This window comes from Zonotrichia albicollis, chromosome 3, assembly GCF_047830755.1.
Source record: "Zonotrichia albicollis isolate bZonAlb1 chromosome 3, bZonAlb1.hap1, whole genome shotgun sequence".
NCBI classification, from domain to species: Eukaryota; Metazoa; Chordata; class Aves; order Passeriformes; family Passerellidae; genus Zonotrichia; species Zonotrichia albicollis.
Window position 1 is genome coordinate 88,267,796 of NC_133821.1, and position 11,429 is coordinate 88,279,224.

General features: G+C 36.2%; 1 long non-coding RNA gene across 2 annotated transcripts; it reads left to right on the forward strand.

Moving 5' to 3' along the window:
• The first annotated feature begins 293 nt into the window (after positions 1 to 293).
• Positions 294 to 7,493, forward strand: LOC113459614 (uncharacterized). Of its 2 annotated transcripts, XR_012579698.1 has the most exons (4): positions 294 to 3,908; positions 4,663 to 4,728; positions 5,510 to 5,640; positions 6,902 to 7,493. It is a non-coding gene; the product is annotated as an uncharacterized LOC113459614 (long non-coding RNA). The 2 variants fall into 2 exon arrangements; XR_003381023.2 differs by having other exon boundaries at positions 5,510 to 7,493.
• The last annotated feature ends 3,936 nt before the right edge of the window (positions 7,494 to 11,429 follow it).

Genomic DNA, 11,429 nt, shown 5'->3' on the forward strand with positions numbered 1-11,429 from the left:
GTGCTGTTTTGGCTTGAAGAGAGGTTATCTAGGACCCTTATAGAGGGTCTTAGATAATGACTCAACCTTCCTTAAAACATGTGGGTGTAGAAGCAGAAAACAGACAATTATATTTTCAGAGGATAGTTAGACTCTCAACATTTTAGAGAATATCATTATATGATGAGCTGTTGATATTACTACATTGCAAGTAAATCAGTAAAAAGTTTCTATGTCTGAAAGGGTAGAAAAACACTTTACCAGAATTTTGTGTTTCTGCTAGAAAAGAGCTATAGCTTTAAAGGTAAGCTGAAGTGTTCCTGGACATTTGGCTTTTTTAAAGAGGTGCCTAAACCTTTGAAAGTGCCAGCATTTAAATCACAAGCTGGAAGAATTACCTGGCCTGTCAACACCTGACCCTTGGATGAAGCTATTATATGAAGTGCCAAAATCATAGTAAACACCTACAAGACAGTCCAGTTCCCAGACTTGCACCAGTGCCCTGGCATTGCTCCAGCTACCACTGAAGTTGTAGCCTGGTTCTTCTAGGGAAGAAAACTTCAGTTCTCTGAGAAGAAAACTTAAAGGTCTCCAGGGAAGGAAAAAGTCTATTTGGAAGAAAGTAGCTTACTCCAAAAACCTCTCAAAATATACACAGCAATTTCAAATGTGTTCTGATGCAAGCATCTGTAATCCTGCACTTTAAATTCAGCAAGCAACTGGACTGGAAACACAAAGTAAAATGTCAATAAGAGATTTCAACAAATTTTGAGATGTTGCTATTATACACAAACTGGAAGCATATCTAATCCTTTCTAAATTCAATCAATTCAAATGGAAAGCAATGCATGTAATGATAGAAAAGAAAGATCACTTTAAGGACACTGTTTTTTACAAAAGTGTTAACTAACATCTGCAAACCATAATTGATGGTTGTGAAAATGACAAAGAAGAAGATGATTATGGTGTTGATGAAGAAGAAGGTAATAATAGAAGAACACTTTATTATGTAGGAAGCCGTACCCCAGGCATAATGCCAACATCAATAAATAGTGAAATAATTTATTGTAGTGAAATAACTACAATAAATTTTAAAAAACCCCTCAGATTTGACTGACTTCTAGGTTTTTGTCAGCAAAGCGTTGACCAAGAAAATTCCATTTACTCCTCATTTGGATGTCATGACCTATGAAAAATGCAGCATTTAACAAAACCATTTGAGGTACTGCAATCTAAGGATGCTGCCCCTAATGGTACCAGCACTGTGAACAATATCATTAAAAACTGTTTACCTCCCATGGTCATTGTTCCCACAGTTAAGGGCCCCATTAAGCCTGAGGTCAAATTTAAACTGAGAATTTGGAGACAAACTTCCTGAGTTAAAACATAATCAAATTGCCTTGGGATCATTCCAAAGAGAGAAATGGAGACACATTTTACCTTTTACTTTTGTCATTACAGGAAGAGTAAATACCCTGTAAGGAAAAGAAAGAAGGAGGGGGGGGAAATAGGTTGATGATAGGGAATGACTTAACAGCTCCTTATATTAAATGCTGACAGTGTAGTCATAGAAGTAATAAACCAAGGCCAATATTATTGCTGCCTGCATTTTTAACTCTAGTGGCTGAATTAGACTGTATGATTACTAACTAATAGAAGACATGAATCTGGCAGCTGCTACTCAATTTTACCTGACAGCATTCAGTATCAAATAACATGCTTTTCTCTATGTTTTTAATATAATCAGGAAATGAAAGAATTTGATGTTAGCAAATAATAGAAAAGGATTGGAAAACAACTTTTTCCCTCCCAGTGTCTCAGTTCAGTATGCATCAAAGGAGAATTAGGAAAAAAAAAAGGGAAAAAAAAGAGGAAAATTAGTCATGGTTCTTTTAACACCTGTAAGAACAAATTAAAATGAAGACAAAACTCAGCAATTTATGAATAGCCTTTCTTACATATCAAAGTTATTATAGCTCAAAAGGAAAAACAATCCCTACAGGGATTTAAGTGACAAAACTTCTCCTTCTTAAATTAAGTATTGTTTATATTACACATAATTCAGAAAGTAAAACTCAGCCCCACAGGAAAACACATTCATTGTTTCAAACTCACATTCATTAATTCAATGTTACTTAGAGGCTGAGTTTATCTTTAAAAGATGTGGTGAATCAATCAAAGACAAGTAATTCATAAATTTATTTTTTCCATAGATGTGAAAGCTTTTACAAAATTAGATGGGTTTTTTTCTTTCCTTTTTTTTCAGGGTAGAAATGAATATTTGAATAACTGTTTCCAGATACAGTTTTGGGCCCTTTTGGGACTAAAAATTTCTAATTAAGATTATGCAGCCCTTAGACAAATTACTACAGTATCCTTTTTTACTATTTTCTATTCAGAAATGTAGGCCAGCCAGCATTAACCAAAGTTCTGTGTCAAATAAAGCACACTGCATTCCACTTCTGACAGCCATGTGTGTACTCCATTAATGGGGTTTCTTGCTTGCTCAAGCAGCTCTGTATTAAGTAGGAGTACAGTTACATCTAACAGCAATCTATATTGTTAAAAGGAAGTTGTTAATTCTACAAATGCACTGAGGGATATTTCAAATTAAAAAATCACACCAGATGTAGCTGCTGGCATGATTCTAAGACAGGATTCTAGATCTTATTAGACCAGTTCTGACTTTTCTCAAAACAGTTTGGAAAAGGCAATTACTTCACATGGACTGCATTAAGATAGTTCTAATGTTTTCATAGAAATAATTGAAAAGAAAAAAATCTAGGTAAAAGCTGTCATGTAATTAATGTGCAGTGGAATAGTTAGTCACAACTTCAGTTGCTACCAGTAGCAAAACTATCCTTACCCAGATTTGTGCTAAGCATTGTAAAAATGAATGGGAGAAAAAGCTTTAGTTGGGGCACATCCCTAGGGCAAAGAAGGGAATCTCAGCTCCCTAAACACACTCAGGTGGGTGTTGCTCCTGCTCCCTTCCTGGATGCAGTGAAAATGAGAATTTCCCCAGAATCTTTATTTTATAAAGATATATTAAAAGCACTGTGGGTATTTAGGTTAACTGTGCAAGAGTCAGGGGCTGCCTGTATCCTTCATAGATAGTGCCTCAGGAATATATTCCGGCTGGGTAAATTCCAGAAAGCTAAGTATGTTTTGCGCAAAAATAGAAACGTGCCCATTTAGAGGTTTGAAATGACTAATTACGAGAATTCTGAAGCGTTACTTTGCTCTTTCTGGGTGGACTAGAGAGATTAGAAATTCCTGATTTGCATAAGGCATTTGTCAAAATAAGTAGAGAGAACACAGAGAGAAACAGGTAGAATAGATATAGATAGGGATGATAAATACAGGAATGTAAACTTACTCTTATAAGCAAATTCTTTTTTTTTTTTTTTTTTTTAATTACAGAGCAGTAGTGGGGCCATCGGAAAAACCCAAACAAACTATTCAACACCTGACCTGTAGTGCATGACCCAAAGCCTGAGGATGCAAGTAAACCTTTAGGTCACAAGGCTGTCTCTGTTAGTCCTTACCAGCTGTTGCCGCAGTAATACCAGTGAATAGTAGGAGACAAGGTGGAAGGGTGTTGGTAACACACTGGTGTTTTGGTGTTTTGGTGTTTTGAGCACTGCTGAGCAGCACTGGCACAGCAACAGCACTGTCTCTCCAACATTCCTCCCCCATGAAGGGGCTGGGGGTGGGCAGGATCCTGGGATGACACAACCAGGCCAGATGATCCAAATTAACCAAAGGGATATTCCCTATCATATGGCATCAGCTTAGATATAAAAGTTAAGGAAAGTAAGAGAAAGTGGGGGCATTTGTTATTTTAGTGTTTGCCTTCCATAGCAACCAGTCTGTGTGCTGAAGCTCTGCTTTCTGGGAATTGGCTGAACATCCCTCACTGATTGGAGGTACAGATTAAACTTTATTTTCTCCTTGCTTATTATGCATGTGCTAACTTTCACTTTTTTTGCTTTAGTAAACTGCCTTATCTCAACCTGTGAGATATTTTCCATCTCATTTTCTCTACCCTCTCCCTCTGGGAAGGGAGCTGATAGATTGGCTTGGGGGGCTGCTGGCATCCAACCAAAGTCAACCTGCTGTACTGCCTTTGCATATCTTTATTGTTGTTGCTTTTATTTGAATGACATAGATATAGTGTGTATATAAATACATATTAAAAATGTGTATGTATAGCTATACTACACAGACAATTAATAACAGACAATTCTAGAATAATCAACATATTAAAGCTACAAAAGTGTTTAAGAGCATGCTAGTCCAAACCTTCTATCTTAGTAATTGGGAGCAAGTAGAACGACAATAAGCTCTTAGAATTCAAATCTCAGACTATGCAAGGCTATAAAAATCAACATTAATATTCTGAATTGTATCTGAAAGCACATTCAAAGGCAGAAAGGAATTTAGTGCAGGTGTCAGCAGGATTGACAAAAATTTTTCTTCTGCATCCAGTTAGAGTAAAAAAACCATAAGAGATGATGATCTTAACTTATTCCAGAATATTGAAAAGGAGATGTCTTTGAAAATTAAGACTCTCTCTAATTGTGATTACCTTGGCAAATAAAGGCAACTATTTCATGAAAGAGCCTTACAATATTTTTATTACAGCTTGCCTGCGATATTTATATTTCTTCTGTTTTTCAGACCTGAAGATCTATTTTGATTCTTCCCAGAAGCCATAAAAGGAATACTCCATCAGGTTTAACTTCAGTAGGTAGTGGCTATTATTATCAAAGGTTTATGCCACATTACCCACAATATTTAAATCAAGCTAAAGATCCTAAATTTTTAGGCATTGCAATAAAAAAGCCATTTTTAGACCAGAAAGTCAGTTTGATATCGACTGTCTTCAGTTTTCTACTCCAAATAATATGTCCCTAGTCTGACAATAAAATGGCAACAGATAGAAACTAAGAGTAACATTCTATTTATTTTCTACCCTAGAGTAACAAAGTCTTATTAGACTCTTGTTTGCTATTGAATTCTGACAAAAAGCATCTGAAATTAAGAATACTTGTGTTTTCAGTGCATACAATTCAATAAAAGAGAAGGAATAAGATAAAATAATAATTTTATTTATTTTTCGTGATGTTATTTCATTGAACCAAAATCTGTGAGCTACCCAATATTTTAAGTTTGCAGCAACTTATGTCCCCAGATATTTTCAGTGGCTGAATTGCCATCATTTTCTAGTTGTATATTGAAAAATCTATCATATTAACTGTCACTTATTATTATTAATTAAGATATGAAGAAGAGCTCTGACAGGAGTATTTCTTCTCCCTAAACTTGGCAATGAATGCAGGCCAAGTTTCCATACTGAGATTTCATTCCTTCAATGGGATATGTAGACTGGTGAGAAGATTTATACTAAATTAAAAACAGTATGCATTATATGGTCTCATGCTGCTGTCCTAGGTTTTAATTTTCACTTTCTTGTAGCTTTTATAAAAAAGCTATATTGTCTTCAAAATTTCTTTCTCCACTCCAGACACACTACTCAAGAAAATACTAGAAATGACAGAAACAGAAGCATTATAAGGTGCCACTTGGAGCTGTAATCAAGCTGTTCCTAATAACTCCAAGAAAGAGCTGGAATCTGCTCGCTGTGGAGCCTGGAAGGTGTGCACTGCCAGTCATCTCTCCTAATTTAATGCCAGAGTCATCCAACTTTCCAGCGTGGAAAGCACACATCAGCAATACATTTTCATTAGGGTACAACTAAAAATTTAGATTTCTAGGTATTTTTACTTGGTTACAGTTTAACAAAAAAATAATCTCACTGACATTTGAATGCATGTTATCTCAGTCTATTAAAAAGAGCAAAAACTCTCTCCTCCCAAATAGGGAGCCTAAGAAATACAGCTTTTACAAAGATAAAGCCATGAAACAATTATATCATTCTACTAACAGGTTCCTTTTCTTTTAATGAGAGGCTTTTTTTGATAGAGAAATTTAAGTGATGAAATATCTTAAATTCCCCATGAAAAACTAAAAATTTTGCAATTATTCAGTTTGCACAGAATTTTCTTTAGATTTCTGCATAATTCCTGAGAAGTTTTGGACATCTTTAGCACAGAGATTGTCTTCCCCTGTAAGCAAATAGCTGTGAAATACATTAAGTGAGTCTGCATTTGTCACATCTGTCTAGCATGCTAATTTCCATAATGGATGACAACTCACAGGTGCCTCCAGTTGTTTTATATTAATTTATATGATCCACAGAAGGCATCTAAATTTTCCACCCTTGAAACTCTGCATAAAACAAGAGTATTTTTAGTTAAAGCAGTTACTGGGTGACCTAGGCAGCAGAGAACTTGCATGGGAATACAATTCCCTGATTGTACTTAGTGGAACTTAAGAGAATAGTACCAACTATACCTTTCTCATTTTTTAGCCATTTGATTTGAGTCTGATTTGTCAAAGTGCAAATGCAGTCAACAGAAATTGTGCTTTGAATGCAATATAAACACTCTTCAAAATGAGATCATACATTTTTTATATTGGACACTTAGAATTTCTAGAAACCATTGAATTTAATCAATCAAAGGGCAACACACCTGTCCTAGGATGTTGTTATGGTGCTTGTATCCCCATTTGTGTGTTCTGTTCATGCTGGATATTATGTTCTGTGCCTTCAAGACTGGCTTTGAAGGGTGGAAGTTTTGTTTTGGTTTTGCTATCAGCTGCTCCCCCATGGCTGGTGGGACACACAGACGGGGCAGTACATAGCGCTGCTTTTGGCTTTTTGCTTGGCTTTTTGCTTTGCTCTTGTTCTTGCTTCTGCTTTACTCTTGCTTTTTGCTTCTGCTCATTAGTTAGTTTAGCTAAGCAGTCCAAATTTTCCTTGGACTGTTTCTCCTTTCCCTTTTATTGGGCCTAGTTGAACCTGCTTGGGACTGGGACCTGGGAACACCAAGAGTTTGCACCCTGTGGCTGCAGCAGCTGCCCCAGCGCCAGAGGGACTGATAACAGAGCAACTACTCCCAAGAGAGACTTTCTGAATTTGTCACCTTTTCAGAGAGGTGAAAGAGCGGTGTCATCCGGTATTGTTCATTTTGTGTGCTGGGGGGTGCTTTGGCTGTTAAATAAACAGATTCTTTCCACTTCTCTCTGAGGAATCTTTCCCAAACTGCTTGGGGGGAGGAGCAGTGTGGGTTTGCTCACTGGAGGGGCCCTCTTATGGAGGTTTCCTCCCAAATTTGCCCTAAACCAGGACAAAACTTTATTTAATACAGTGGGTATAATACTGTGTTTATTTTACAAGACCTTATGGAAATAAAAAATCACTGTTATTTGTGAAAAAGACAAAATTCTGAATGCAAATGGGGGAAATGGCACAAGATGTGTAACACTGTTTTATGAAAAGCAGTTGAATGCAAGTCCATGTATCGCAAAATGAGAAAATATATTTTAGCATCTATTCAATCACATTGGAAAAATATTTCATAACCATACAATAAATATTATAATATAGCAGGATTAATAATTTTATTTTCAGTTTTCCATTAAAAAATTTAAATGCTTAGTTAAAGCTCTATGATTCTTTTTTTTCTTTCACACTCTTTAATAAACATCTGGTTTTTTATTTAAGAAAAGTGTTCAAATTATATAGTGAATCACATAAAACTTTTTAAAAAAATATGGGACTGGTATTACAGATTAAGTTTTTAATACCTCCTTCAAATACCTAACTCAATGCACAAGGCATGAATCTCTCTTTGTATCTGGAGAGAATTAGGTAGCTCTGTGAGGGTGGGATGCACTTCTACACAGCTGTGAAGAAATGCAACAAAGCATTTCTGTGATTCTATTTTAAGACTGAATTACTGTAATTTTGGTGCATTCAGCTCCCATAAATCACAGCAGAAATTTTTTCATTCCACAAAGTAAAGGAAAAAAAAGCTTTAATTTAAACTGGATTCTCCTTAATTCAAAGATGTTCTTTGCCTTGTGGCTCTGCTGTTTCTTGTAGTGTTCCTAGAAACCATAGTTTTAAAATTATTTTTAGCCTTTAGGCAGCACAGAATACCAAATAATACAAAATAATGCAAAGTCAAAAAAAATCCCTTGGTAGCATTGTGTCAGCTAGATACATTATATTCTAAAAAATAAATTAATCCTGTCCTGAATTAATTGGTGTTTACTACCTGCATTAAAAATGTACTAAGAAACTTCCATGTTTTATTTTGCAAGATTTTTGCAGTTTCTTTCCTTCAACAAACGAATCAAATTAAATAGTTACATTTATAAACATAAATAATGTAGATCTCTATATAAGAATCTTATCTGAAAAAACCCTAGTACAAGCAGATTCCAGCTTTACTTAGAGAGAAATATTTCACATTTTTATTTTTTAATATGGTGGTATCAAATATCAGTCTTAGCTGCTTCTTCTGAAAGTTAAAGTCCTCTATTTCTTCAAAGAAAAAAAATATGGCCACTGTGCCCGTGGTGTAAACACGCTTAGGAGGCCCTTGAGGGCCCAATCCAACCCAGCTGGAGACAATGTCTGTTTTTTGATGGAATTCAGTGTATAGTTGAATTGAGCCTTAAGGGTAGTACTGACTGAAAAATGAGTTATATCAAACTCTAAAAGAAAAAGCTCATCTCGGCCACAATCCAAATCACGTCAGTTTTAATAGCAGCTGAATCTGCCCTCAGCCCTTGGCCGTTCTCTGAATCTTACCAGCCAAGTGGTGTTTAGTGCAATACCAGTAGGCAGTATGCAAGGAAAACAAAAATCACAATAAAATTCAATGTAAGTGATAGATAGATTCTTTTACCCCCAAGAACATTGCTTTTCTAACCAAAGTCTACAAATCTTGTGATTTTCAACATTTTGTGGATGCTCCCGTAAATATTACAAAGTGTGATTCAGTGAGACACGTAATTGGAGAAGTCAACATAGACATTTCAGGATATGCAGATAAATAAATTTTTCAATGTAATGTGATTTTTGATAAAAAACCTTTTATAGAACTGCTAAAGTAAAGCAAGATCTGCATTGGATACTGAAGGCTGAATTCATTACTCAATTAAAGCAACTAGCTGTATGCAGCTCCACTCAGAGATGTGAAAGGCAGCAGCTCTGCTTGAATATTTCATTTTAATTGTGATAATATTGGCTTTCTCCCCATGAAAAGCTTTAAATGGAGAATGAAAAATAATAAAATATATTCTTTTAATCATATGCAAAGAAGAGAGGAGAATAGTCTCAAATGTGAGAGTAGAAAATAATTAACAATCACAGAAAATGATAGCTTTGTTATGCTGATTAAGACACCATGAATGAAGCTTGATACTGGAAGGCATCAGAAATTTATGCTATTCTCTTTTTATACATGTCTGTGGAATTAGGTAAATTCAGGTTATAGAAATACAAGGAGATCTTTTGGATTTGGTTTTTATTTTAATTTATGAAGGGCTAAACAAATAACATTTTTTCACTAATCAGTGAAGGAAAAATCATTCTGTTTTTCCCTAAAGCAAATTGGTAGCACTCATTGAATTAATCACCAATAATTCATGAATTAGTATCAGTTTAGGCAGATTTGCAGATGTTTTATGTCAGGAAAGAAATACAAACCAGATTAGTTGTCCTGCCTCTTGAATTCTCACAAGCTTGACAGCAAATGGAACTAGCAATTTAGTGGCAGTTGAAGAGATAATCCTTTCTTAATGCTTCAATTTTTGCCTTTTCTTGAAGACACATAAAATGTTTTCCAGCTAGCAGAAGAAGTTCAGAAAACTTTGCTTTTCTGTCACAAGTATGAGGAAAATATGTCATTCCAAGATTCACTCCCTGTAATGAATGGGTTGTGTATGGTCTCTAAGACGAAAGTTTTATCTTTCACAACAGACTTTTGCTAGAATTAATCCCTTGGGGATTAATTCCCACTCTTTAATATCATCTGAGTGGAGGTTCTCTTTGCTGGTACACATTAAGTAAATACAATTTTATAACAATAAAGCAGGTTCAGCTAAAGTAATAAATGAGCTTCCCCAAGGAAGAGACACTATTCCAATAAATGACACTGAGCAAGGAATCTGATAGTTCTCTGTGCAACCTGGAAGATAGTAATGTTTCAAAGACTGAAATTCAGGCTGGTGTGAATTGGTCTTCCACTTAAACATCTTCAAATTGCCAGCAACTTTTCAATGGTTATTTTCTCCCTAAAAGGCATATTTCAGTATGGATACTATGGAGAGCTATTATGTGCTGCAGGGTGCTGGGTAAGCAGAGGTAGGAAAAGGCTCCCTCTGGTCTCACAGATGTCAGCAAACTCTCCCAGAATCACAGTAGCTTCAGGGATAAACAAGAGAGACTTCAGCTCATTCTGCTATTCTGAATTGGCCTGCTGTGAGTTTGTCAACCTCAGATGTGAGCAAGGGGCAGAGATTACAATGACTGCTTTAGAAGTACCAGAGCATTGTGCTAGAAGGAGAAACAAGAATTTTCTCTCATCAGTGAAATTGAGGTAAATGGGAGAATATTGAGTAGTTTTAGCCATAAATTTGGCTGGAACATCTTTAAATTACAGCCCCTACCCAATGCAAACCAAAACAAGAAGGCACATAGTGTTGAAAATTCTCTTCAGTCCAAAACCATGACAAAATGCTGTTTCTCTCAGTCACTGGGCACATCAAACTGTTCATTGAGACTGTGACTCTTCAACCCAAAACATTCTCTCCTAAGAACTCTGATCTGGGAATCACTAAGCCCATGCATCTGAACACCTGAGAGGCATCATGTAGACATTTTTACACCTATTTCTACACCTGAAGGGTTCTTAGTGTTTTACCAAAGCCATCTCAGGTGACATTTCTGCTGCACTTGCACTACTTCTTGTCAGGCTTGTCCCCCATTGGGTCATGTGGCTCCTGTTACAGTAATTCTCATAACCTGCAACTCAAATAATGGATTATAAGAATTTAAAGGTATATCCATTAAAACCCCAACCACTGGTCCCTTTAGACCAGACTTTACCATTGCAGTGAACTGCTCCCATTGCCCTTTCTCTGGCCCGTGGGTGCCTTGGATTGTACCTGCTCCAAGTGAAGCTTTATCTATGAGGTGCAGACTCCAGGGTTACACCTGATGTGCCTTGGGCTAGTCTCATGCACAGCCACTGATTCTTCAAGGAGCTGCAACATGAACTGTTGGTATCTTGAGGTGTGTCTTCTCCAGAATGGACTTATCCTCAGGTCCCTTCCAAGGTATACCTGCTGTGGCACAGTGTTGAAAACATTTTTGGAAATCTCTGTACTTGCCATCTCATGAGAATTCAACACGTCACAGAAACTTGCACAAGACTTCCCATTTATCTTCCTTCTTCACATAGAGCACAAGGCAGGAAGGGCATGAAAAAGGGAATAGTGACAGGAAGTTTCTTTCATAGCTGTAATGA